Source organism: Trichosurus vulpecula, chromosome 5 (genome assembly GCF_011100635.1).
Source record: "Trichosurus vulpecula isolate mTriVul1 chromosome 5, mTriVul1.pri, whole genome shotgun sequence".
In the NCBI taxonomy this organism is placed as follows: domain Eukaryota; kingdom Metazoa; phylum Chordata; class Mammalia; order Diprotodontia; family Phalangeridae; genus Trichosurus; species Trichosurus vulpecula.
In genome coordinates, this window is record NC_050577.1 from 189666251 (window position 1) to 189679008 (window position 12758).

General features: G+C 37.7%; 1 protein-coding gene across 1 annotated transcript in view; it reads right to left on the bottom strand.

The window, feature by feature from the left end:
• Window positions 1-12758, bottom strand: part of PTPRO (protein tyrosine phosphatase receptor type O) — a 211090-nt gene that overhangs the window by 173541 nt on the left and 24791 nt on the right. The gene's annotated exons all lie outside the window — the stretch shown is intronic.

The following is a 12758-nucleotide window of genomic DNA, read 5'->3' on the forward strand; positions in this document are numbered from 1 at the left end:
TGTTCCATTTTGTTCAAAAATTAGAATTCTTGTTATGTCAGTTAGCAGGATGTAAATAGCCACAAATAAAAAATTCACTCAATCTGGGTCCCACAAAACATAAGAACTTCATCCAGTAAAAATAAGCGATTACAATGTAGTTAGTCCATGATGTAAGTGCTAGCCCTATATTTTAGTAAAGGTATGATAGTGAGTTCCTCTGAAAAGTAACACCTCATATAACATTGCCTCTACCCATTTTTAATGTCATTAACAAATATATCAAAACCAATTTCCATTGTAATAATGTTAAAGCCTAGATTTTCTCTGGCCAATATTCACATTCTTGTTCAAGATCAGAATTAAACAATTGAAACCTAATTAAACCAGTGCTTGAGTATAAGTGGCATTAACTCCCCTGAAGATTAATCAACTAAATTTATAACATTGTCTCTATGGAACTAATAATCTACTGTAATAATGCCTTCTTAATAAATAAAACTAATTAATGACACTAGGATCAGAGATTCAGAGATGAAGAGGAACTTGAAGGCAATCTAGTCCAACACCCTCCTTTTACAAATGAAGAAATCAAGGCACAGGAAGTGAAGTGGCTTCCTCAGGGTCTTAACTAGCAGTCCTATTTCAGAGGTGGGACGTTAATGCAGATTTTCTTGACTCCAAATCCAGTGACCTACCCACGGTGCTAATGGTAATGGTAAGAGCACTTATGTAGCAATTTAGGATTTGCAAAGTGCCTTAAATATATTATATCATTTAATCTTTACAACAACTCTGGGAGACAGGTACTATAATTATCTCCATTTTACAGATGAAGAAACTGGGGCTGAGAGGGGTTATGTGACTTGACTAGAGTTGCACACCTAGTAAGTTATCTGAGGCAAGATTCAAATTCAGATCTTCCTTATTACTGAGGCCAGTGTTCAATCCACTGCACTAACTGTATACATTATTAGAAAACATACAAAATGACTTCATATGATACCATCCAGTTCTGCTGATTGAATTCTCTTCTTACTCTCAAATTGTTCACATCCACTCAAGACAATGGTGGATTTTTGAGACAAAACTAGGAGACATGTTCAATTTGTAAAGCAACCAGTTGTAGTACAGCTGTTCCATGAAAAATGGAAGGTAATTAAACAGCACATAGAGAAAAAGGTAATTACTTATTTTCTTTTGTTCCTGGAGGAGATGGCTTCAAAATCTTAGAAAAATAAGATACTGAGGGAGTTAAATGAGTTAATCTTTCAAATATTTATTTTACTGAACCTTCATTCCAAGGACATACCAGCCCTATTGTATGTTGATAAATGAATTCTAGTTTTCCTCCTAGGGCATAATCAAGATCTGCCCAGAAACTGGATTTTTATCATCTCTCTTTTACAATTTTTTCCTTACAACACACTTCATAGACACATTTTGAAGATTGTTTAAAAAACCATTTGTGAGCCATGTTCAACAATTTCAAGCAGAAAATATATATAGAGAAATGTTATTTCTAAAAGCTTGTGTAGTAATATCATCTATTACATTGCACTAACTTTTCAAATCTTTAACTGGAAAATATTATAGATAAAAGGCTTGTAATAAAGACTGTTCTCAGATATACATTCTGTAGAAAAGCTTCATAAAATTCTACTTTCATAAGCTATGAATTCTATTCATACACCCCAAATGGATTTTCTTCAATCAAGTCAGATTTTGACTTAACATCACTCCAGGGATAAGGAGAATATTCTCTTCTGCTATAAGAGGTGTGGTGTATTTGGTTTTGTTATCCTATTTATGTTTTGTTCAATAGTAAATACAAAGAAACCTTGTACTACAGAATTGATTTGTCATCTCAAGGGAAAAAAAATCATTTGACTAGGACTTTGATAAGGGAATTTTTGGAAGCCTGGTTAGGAATATTACAACTTGCAACTGGAATTAAATTGTCTAAGTAAATATCAAGGCATATGACACTCTGGCCCTGGTTCTTTCTCCAGGCTCTGACACATAAAAGCAGCAGTTTTTCTTCACTTCTTTCTAGACATGTTTTCTAACAAGGATTATGCTACAATTGAGCTGAGAATCATTCACAGATCATAGAATTTAAGAACTGGAAGAAATCTTAGAGATCATCTAATCCAACTAGATTTGTTATACATGAGGAAACTATAGACCAAGTGGCACTAATGAACTCCCTGATTCCTCACTGGTACAAGGTCCTAAATGACTTTTACTGCTATTAAACAGATTGCTGGGATAAGGTGTTCTACTTACATCCCCTAAGGATTTTTCCTCCATATAAGTTTACCCTTTGACCTATAGGTTGGAAAATTGTGCTCAACAGATACATGTAGAGAACTGACCATGGAGGCGAAATGAGCTGAGTTCAAGTCCTATCTCTGAAAAACATTGAGACTGTCACCCTAGGCAAATCAATTAACCTTTATTTCCCCTAGAACTTCTCCAAGACTATATATTACAGAAGGGTTGGTAATACATTTCAGTGAAATTATAGGTCTGAACAAAGAAAGGAGGTGTCTGTCAGAGGATCTGTTTTAGGGAAATGCAATCATGAAATCAAAGCTTTCACATCTCAAATAAAGGAATATAGTATTTTAAGTTTTTTGAAGAAGCATAGCTCTAGAACTGGAAGGAATCACAGGGGCCATCTAGTTCTTCATTATACACATAAGGAAATTTAGTCATAAGGAAGGCATGTAATTTGCCCAAAGTTCAAGGAAAGAAACATCAGAGGCAAGATTGGAACCCAAGTCCTTCGACTCCAAAGCAGTATTCATTCTACTGTACCAAGAACAAACTTTGGATTATTTATTTTTGTTTCTGATTGAATTAGCTTAGTGTTTCATATACAGTAAGTACTTAATATTTTCTGTTCATATACTGGTTCACATTGAACCTTGTCATTAGGCAATTAATATTTTAGACCTGGGTTCGAGTTCTAATATAATGTTAATAATAATAACAATAGTTAGCATTTATAGGGTACCTACTAGATGCCAGGCACTGTGTTTATTGCTTTATGAATATTATTTGACTTTAACCTCACAAAATCCTAAGAAGTAGATGCCATTATTATCCCCATTTTGCAGTTGAGGAAAGTGAGGCAAAGAGAGGTTGAGGGACTTGCCCAGGGTCGCACAGCTAGTAAGAATTTGAGGTTGAAGTTGAACTCAGGTCTTCTTGACTCCAGTGCTCTATCTACTGAGCCACTTAGCTGAAAGGCAATCTGATACGTACTGATTAAGTGACCTTGGGTAAATCACTTAACTTTTCAGAACCCCAGGCAACTCTCTAAGATTACAAACTGCAGAGCAGGTGCTGATCTGTAATCTGCACAGGCAGAGGGAGTTTTCTCACTAGAAGCTCCCTCTACCAATGAAATATCACAGATTTGGTCTCCAAAATAAAATAATATAAAATTAAATAAAATATGCGTAACATCAAACATGTCATTTGTGTGGTGCCAAACATTCATCTCTTTGGATGATCAAACAGATTTTTTGGTCCAAGGACAGAACAACATGAAACTCAGAATTTGTTTCTCATACCTCTGTTATACCTCCAGAGTACCTAGAACAGTGTGTAGCAAGGCACATAGTAGGTACCCATCAAACACTGATTGACTCAGAGGCAGCAGGGCAGTATGGAAACAAGCACAGCTTTCCTGGATATCATTTTTAGCACTAGCTATACTTTCTCTTTTTTCTGGACTCACAGGTCATCATAATGGACTCATTGCTTTTTGATCTTCTTTGCCAGTTCCAGGCTTTTCCCTCTACCACCATCACATCATCCACATTTATCACCCAATCCATATCATGGTGACCATTACCTAACAATCCCTCAGATCATTCTCCCTCCTTACTCAATGGGTTCACCTCAATGGGTGATTGGTTTGCTATTTGTTTATTCATCCCTCCACTCATCCCTCAACTCCTCCACTCACACTGATGAATTTCAGTAATACATAGTGATGTTCCCTCAAATACTCTAACTTGCCAGATGCTCAAACTACTCACTTCCCATGACTGACTCCTCCATTCCATCTCAGCTATATACAATTTTCATCTTCATCAACTCTGAAATTCCTTTATCTGATTATAATCTTTTATCATTCCATATTTCCCTAAGACTTTTTACAGCTACCCTGTCCTTGTTCTTCATCTCGACCTCCAAAAACAAAAACACAGGGACAGTGTTTTTGTCTTTCTTTGTGCCAGGCACATAGGAGGCTCTTATTAATTAAGGTTTGTTGATTGACTGATAGTCTCTACAACAGCATGAAAGAAAATGATTGAAGGGTTAGCCCAACAGTCACTATAACACTGCCTGAGAGCCTAAAGCCCATCTAAATGATGGATAATCCCAAGTAATTGCCCGAAGTTCAATGATATAGAGTGTTCGTCATTCTGTATATATTCCTTGGCCAAAGCCATGTGCAACGCAAAGTTAAGAACATTTCCTCTTAAAGCTAACGTCCTCTGAGATGAGTCCCTAGAGTTGTCACAAGGCCTAAAATAATGCTAAGCTTAGCAATACTGTGAGCCAACTTCTGTTCTCAGCTACACACATGCTATTCCCATTGATATCAATGGGAGATGTGTGCGCAGAACTGAGGACAGAAGTTGGCTGGGTATAAATAGCTCTGTGAGTGAGATCCTCTTTTTGTGCATCTGGTCCAACAGAGGTAGCCATTTACAGCTCATGGATGCTTTTCCCAATGCCACTGAGGAAGGTAATCTGACAGAGTCAAGTAAACCTAAATAGTTATATTTTATAGGAGTCTAAAAGATTACTGTTGGGAAGGAGAAAACAGCTGTGATTGCTAAAAACCTGTAGTTTGTCTCATCAATAAATCTCAAATCAGCATTTAAAATTTTGCTGTAATACTCAGATTGTCTCCCTTTGTTTGGTAATGTTGCTAATTGGGTGATGGACAACTAATTATTAATATGAGGAACCACTATGCAAAAGAAAAGCTAATAAAAAAGTGATTTAAAGCTGACTTTTACCATCTCCCAATGCTTTCTCCTGAAGCTTGTTGTGGTTTCTTTAAGAATACAATAAACTGGCCAATCAAGTTATAGTACTCTACTAACAGCCAGTGACTACCCTACTGAAGTATTTCCTTCCCTGTCCCTCCCTGAGGCAAGAAATTTGCCGCTGACAGCATTATTAAGGGTAATATTCTCTGCCAATGTCAGAGAATCACTCTTGACATGAATGACTCCATCTTGAATTTGTAATGAGTATGTGCATTCTGACTAGAGCCAAGCATGTCTGATTATGTTGACTAAATACTCCGTGCTGACCAGACTGACCAGATCTGTTTTATAGTGAGTTATTTGCCAAATATTTGATATTCACTTTGAAGTGTGATGTAAACGTATTAATGTATCAGTACAAACAACTCCAGCCATCAACTATGTCACTTACAAATTGATTGGTCAGGTTCCCCCTTAAAAGTAGACCGTACTGATCCTACATTGCCACTTCTGGTTATGACAGGCTGGCTCAATACCACAGTGGAGATCACATCTAATTTCAAGCAAATATGAACCGGGAAAGCTAGCAGTAGTAATGACCAAAGATTTGACAAAAATCTCTCCTGTGAGCCTACTGCTTCCTGGAGCCCAGATGAGATAGATTGCAGCCTCATCAGAGATCAGACCAGGCAGAGTCAGAACCACTAGTCATGAATACCCAATTTCCAGATATAGCTGTGTAGATTCAGTTCCTTCATCCTTTGCACTCAGACCTCCATTCCACCATAGTAATTTTTAGCATCCTGGGGCAATGTGCGTGCAGTGAAATTGTTTAAATGTGATACTAGGCAAGGCATTTCCTATTGAACATCTCAGGAAACTCGGGTGATTTCCACTATGGGATGTGAATCTATGCACAAAGTTTAGTTTAATTTCCAGTTGAGTAGTGGAGTAAATTGAGTGCAATAACTACAATTGCATAGAAATTTTGATTGACTAATCACTGAGTAGCTTGCTTTGCCTTGGAGGGTGAATTCTTGGATTCAGCCATTCTTTTTCAAATAATGCCTTGTGTATTTGTACTCAAGAGGTCCATAAAAGAACCCTAGGAAATCTCACTTGAGACACTGAGAGTTTTCTTTAGAAGTTTTTTAAAAGTTTCACTTATTCCCTAAGGATTAATGTGTGAATGTCTCCTGTCTCAGAAGGATAAATTAAATCCATGTGTTTAAGGCTATGGCAGAATGATGTGGAATAGATTTAGTCTAAGCCCAATAAGTAGTAGGAATAACACTTTGTTTCTTCCTTTGTAAGGTAAAATCATAAAGTGGTGGAATTTTTAAACTCTCTTCGAAATAACTAGCCCATCTACCATCCTGGGAAGTGGAGTAAGGAAGAGGCAGACCTTATAAACATTATTTTGTAATCATCAATAATGCTGAGCTTGATCTTATTGAAGACACTATACTAGGTAGTGAAGGTCAGTACCTTAGTGAAGATCCAACAAGCCTTAGCTTCCATTTTATTTCTTAAAAGCCAATTTCCTCTAATTAGTTTGCTGTCTCTGTCAAGGTATTTGTCATATCTTTTAACTATGTGCAGCAGGAGAGATTGGGTTTTCTCCTTAACTATAGAGATATCTATACAGAATGTTTATTTGAATGTTTGAAGGGTGTATTATTTCATTCAGATGGGTATTCCATTCACTACTGCAAATCATTTGCTGAACAAGTCTTATCCATCTTCCATATGGCAGATTTTAAGATACGTAAAGATAGTTATCAAGTCCCCTCTATGTCTTCTCTTCTCTGGACTAAATATTTCCAGTTCCTCCAACTGATTGATTCTCTTATGGAATGATCTTCTGTCTGCCTCACCATCCTGTTTGATCTCTGTATGCATTTGTTGATGTCTTTCCTAAATTTGATATCAAGAACTAAATTAATAACACCCTCATTCTGAATAGTATAGTTTATTTTAATTAAATCTAACATTGAATTTGGCTGCCATATGTAACAACAATGTTGCTAGCAGCTACTGTGGCTGTGTAAGACCAACAACAACAGCACACAGGAAGGGCTGCCAACACAGGTTCTTTGATCTGCTTTTCTGAGGAAAGCAATTTTAAGGGGTTCACAATCTCAGTTTAATTAAGCATACATATATCATTCACTTAGTTCAGGGAGAAAAGATCAGCCTCCTGAACCTCAGGGCAAATGCAAACAGAAATTACAAACATCAACAGACAGATTTTGTCTGATTCAAATCACAATTCATAGTTACCAGAGAAGCACCAACATCTGGATTACAAAGTCAGGGGAGGGGCTATTTCAATGGCTTGCCCAGAGTCTTGTCACCCTTTCCATGAGTGTACCCCCAAAACAAAATGCCAACCTCAGATCCCAGTCTCAGGACCCTGGGACACTTGATTACCTCGGTGCTGAGAAGCACTCAAACAAAGAACAGTGAAAAGTCCCATTTTGCTTGCCATTACATTTGAAAGGCAAGACTCATCAAAGGTACTTGATTACCTCAGCATTCCAAGAGAGAAGACAACAAAAAAGTTCTCCCCTGATTACCATTACACTGTATGACAGTGTTGACTTGTTAAGTTTAAAGTCCATTAATATCCTCATATGTTTTCTTCATGACCTGTTGTCTAACAATACATTCCTAAAATGATTGATGCCTTGAAACCAGCTATGGGACTTCATGTTTATCCCCATTAAATTTTATCACATTAAACTCAGGGCATCACTCTAACCTGTTAAGAAGCTTTTGGGGGGTTTTTTGGGGCAGGGAGATTCTGTCATCCAAAATGTCAGCAATACTTGCCAGCTTTTTGTAATCTGAAATATGATAAGGATGACATATAAGTCTTCATTAGACATAAGTGATTTAAAATAAGCTTAAAAGTACAGCACCAGTGACTGATCCCTAGTACTTTCTACTAAGAATCTCCCTCCAGAAGCAGAAAATTAGGAGAAAATCTTTACAACCAGTGTCTCTGATAAAGGCCTCATCTCTAAAATATACAGGGAACTGAGCCAAATTTACAGGAATACAAGTCATTCCCCAATTGAGAAATGGTCAAAGGATATGAACAGGCAGTTTTCAGAGGAAGAAATTAAAGATATCTATAGGCATATGAAAAAATGTTCAAAATCACTACTGATTAGAGAAATGTAAATCAAAACAACTCTTAGTAACCATATCTCTCCTGTCAGATTAGCTAAAATGGCAAAACAGGAAAATGATAAATGCTGGAGAGGATGTGGGAAAATTGGAACATTGTTACATTGCTGGTGGAGTTGTGAACTGATCCAGCCATTCTGGAGAACAATTTGGAACCATGCCCAAAGGGCTATAAAAATGTTTATACCCTTTGATCCAGCAATACCACTTCTAGGGTTGTATCCCAAAGAGATCACACAAGTGGGAAAAGGACCCATATGTACAAAAATATTTATAGCAGCTCTTTTTGTAGTAGCTAAGAATTGGAAATCAAGGGGACACCCATCAATTGGGGAATGGCTGAACAAGTTGTGGTATATGAAGGTAATGGAATACTATTGTGCTATAAGAAATGGGGAAGATACGGACTTCAAAATAACCTGGAAAAACATACATGATATAATACTGAGTGAGCAGAGCAGAACCAGGAGAACACTACACACAACCACAGATATATGGATTCTGTGAGGACTAACCCTGATAGACTTTGCTCTTCTCAGCAATACAAGGTGCAAAGACAACTCCAAAGGACTCATGAAGGAGAGAGGTATCTACATCCAGAGAAAGAACTATGGAGTCTGAATGTGGATTGAGGCACACTGTTTGCTCTCCTTTTTTTCCCTATGTATTTTTTTCTCTTGTTTTTGTTTGCTTTTTTTTTCTTTTGTTTCTTCTTTCTCATAATTCATTCCATTGGTCATAATTCTTCTTCACAACTTGACTATTGTGTAAATAAGTTGAATGCAAAGTTATATGTAGAAGATATATCGTATTCCATGCCATTTTGGCAAGGGAGGGGAGGGAGGGGAAGAAAATCTGGAACTCAAAATTATGTGGAACTGAGTGTTGTAAACTAAAAGTAAAAAAAAAATCAATTATAAAAAAAAGAATCTCCCTCCAAGACGACCTAGATATGTAGTAACTACTGCTTGTTTATTCATTCATAAAATCACAGAATTGAAGAATTGGAAGTCATTCCAATGGCCATATACTCCAACCCATTTGTTGTTCAGTCATTCAGTCATGTCCTACTCTTGTTGACAACCATGGACTTGTCCATGGTATTTTCTTGGCAAAGATACTGGAATGATTTGCCATGTCCTTCTCCAGTATAATCCCATTTTACAGATGAGGAACTGAAGCAATAGGGGTTAAGTGACTTGTTCAGTGAGGTCACATTTGAATTCAGATCTTCCTGACTCCAAGCCCAGTGCACCATCTACTATATCACCCAGCTGCCCTCTCTAACCCATACATCCCCCCCCTCCAAAAAAATGTCCACTACATCATACTTGACAAGTGGTCCTACATTCCCTACTTGAAGACCTTCAGTGAAGCCAAACCCATTAGATCTTGAGGCAGCCAATTATACTTATATAGCTCTAACTGAGCCAGTTGTAAATCCACTTAACTATACTATCATCCAGTCTAAATATCTCCAGTTTCCTGAAAGAATAGCATGAGAAATTTCATCAAATGCCTTGTTGAAACCCGCCATGTCTCTGGCAATTTTCTGATCTGGTAACTTTTGTTAAAAAGAGAAATGTCCTATTCTAATCTGAAAACATCTGCTCTTGATGAACAAAGGTGGTCACCAATTTATTTTCCAAATAGTTACAAACCATAGTTTTAACAACACATTCCAAAGTTTTGCCAGGAATCATAGGGGTGATTGTTATGCCAGTAACATAAGGGATCCATGAATTCATCCATGTGACAACTCCCTCAGCTATCATAGATCAAAATACGTTAATAACTCAACAAATAAATCTTGCCTGAAGCTTAGAGAGATAAAATGATTTGCCCTTGGTCACACAGCTAGTAAGTGTCAGATGTGGGGTTGGAACCCAGGTTCTCTGAACTCCAAATCCAATGTACTTTCCACATCACAGCATGGCTTTTTGAAGTTGAACTTTGAGCTCTGCAGGGGGAAGACAACATCCTCTTCCCTTCCTTTGAAAATCAGGACATTTCCTCTTTTCTAGTTTTATAGCTCCTTTGCTGTTTTCCATTTTTTTTGAAATATCAGTGACAGTGGTTTAGCAATCATATCTACCATTTCTTTCAGAAATCTAGGATATAGTTTATATGAGCCTGGTAATTTGAACTGACTGACAACTGCTATGTACTATCTTATGTTTAAGTCCACATTAAATTCTTTCAATCTCACCTAGAACTGGATGCATGTAGACATTTTAAGCTCAACATGTCCAAAACTAAACTTATTATCATCCCCCCCCCCAAACTTCCCCTCTTCCTAACTTTCCTATTACAGTAGAGGTCACCAGTATCTTCCCAGGACTGTAATCTAGGGGTCATCCTCAATTTCTCACTCTCTCATTCTCCTGTAACAATAATGCTGATTGCCACTACTGTCCCTGTATAAGACCAATAACACCAACACACAGGAGGGCTGCTAGCACAGGTTCTTTGATCTGCTTTTCTAAAGAAAGTAACTTTAAGGGGTTAACAATCTTGCTTTAATCAAACATACATATAATATTCACTTAATTCTGGGGGAAAAGCCAGCACCCTGAACTTCAGAGAAAATACAAACAGAAATTACAAGCATACATTATATAAATAGAGCAAATAACACACAGAGATCAACAGACAGACCTCTTATCTGTCTGACCAAATCACAATAGTTACCAGAGGGAGAGGCATCTGGGTTTTCAAAGCCAGGGGGCTCCAGCGGCTACCCAGAGTCTTGTCTGGTCAAATCACACCACACTCTTCCAGTGAGTGAGAGCCCCAAAGCAAAACGCTAACCCTCCAAGTATATATACCCTTCTTAGGGCTTGAAGGCTTCACACTAATCAGCAAAAGGGTGTGGGTGTGGGACTTTGCACCTAGCAAGACTTAATCAAAGGTGCTTGATTATTTTAGCATTCTAAAAGAGAAAACAGTAAAAAGTCCTGCCCTGATTACCATTACATCTCCATATCCAAATAGTTGTAAAGCCCTATCAATTTTAACTTCAGAACATCTGTCACATATGCCCCCTCCTCTCCTCTGACACTGGTGCCCCTCTTTGCAGGCCCTCATCACTTCACACAAGGACTATTTCAATAGTCTGCTGGTTAGTCTCCCTGCCTCACATTTCTCCTGACTCCAATCTATCCTTTACTCAGCTGTCAAATTGATCTTCCTAAAGGGCAGGTCTGACCAAGACCTGCCCCTCCCCCCATTCAATAAACTCCAGTGGCCTCCACTGTACCTTCATAGAAGATCAAGTAGAAAATCCTGTGTTTAGCATTCAAAGCCCTTCATAACTGAGCCCCTCCCTACCTTTCCAGTCTTCTTACATTTTATTTCCCTCCTTTCAGATACTGGCTTCCTTGTTGTTCCTTTCAAAAGACACTCTATCTCTCAATACTAGATATTTTCATTGGCTATTCCCACAAGACACTCTATGTCTCAGTACTAGACGTTTTCATTGGCTATTCCCAATGCCTAGATTTTATCTGTGTTCAGTTCCACCTCCTGGCTTCTCTAGCTTCCTTCAGGTCCCAACTAAATCTCACCTTTGCAAGGAGTATGTCTGATTCCTTTTAATGCTAATTCCTTTCCCCTAAGACTACATCCAGTTTGTCATGTATGTATGTATACATATACGTACATGCATGGGTGTATGTATATATGCATATATATATGTATATATGTAGTTTGTATACAGTTATTTGCAGATTGTCTCCCTCATTGGACTGTGAGATCCTTGAGAGCCTTTCTTTTGTATCTCCAGCAGTTATACAGTGCCTAGTACAGGAGTACGTGCTTAATAAATGCTTTCTGATTTTCTTTGATCTGTCCTTCCCAGTACAAAAAACATCCTCCTTGAGAGAAGAAACAGAAAAAAAAAATTGAACAGTTCTCCCTTATCTTTGTTACTCATTTCCTGAGACTCCCTAACTGATAATGCCTTCCCCATCCCCAAATTGTCCTATATTTATTTTGTATACATTTGCATATACTTATGCATTTATCTATTATCCTTTCCCTTTTCCTCCTCTCCCCCAGCCCCAGAATGTAAGCTCTTGGAAGGTAGGGCTGTTATTTCTTGTCTTTGGATCTACAACACAGTTGCTGGGACATAGTTAAGTGCTTAATGCTTGTTCATTGATGGGTTAGTTAATTCATGATCGTCATCCTACTCACTGAGAGCAGCAATCATCCTATTTTTGACCTTCTATTTGCTCCCAATGGAGTTTTAAAAAGCTGTTTTTGTTGTCCTTTGTCGTCTTCAAGTCATTCTAAGCTTTAGAACTACTGACATTATTCTTATTAACCTCTGCCATTCTTTTGAATTTCAATTATCCAACCTTTACTTCTATCTTCTATATATGTATATTTTTAAATGTAACTTGGCCCTGTGAGCTCGCTGTGCACTGGCAAAGCTCTCTTTAGAAAGCTGACCCTTTAACTTTGAACTGAGATAATGTGTGTGTGTGTGTGTGTCTGTGTCTGTGTCTGTGTCTGTGTCTGTGTGTATTAGAATTCCATTCCTGAGAGCATCCTCACATT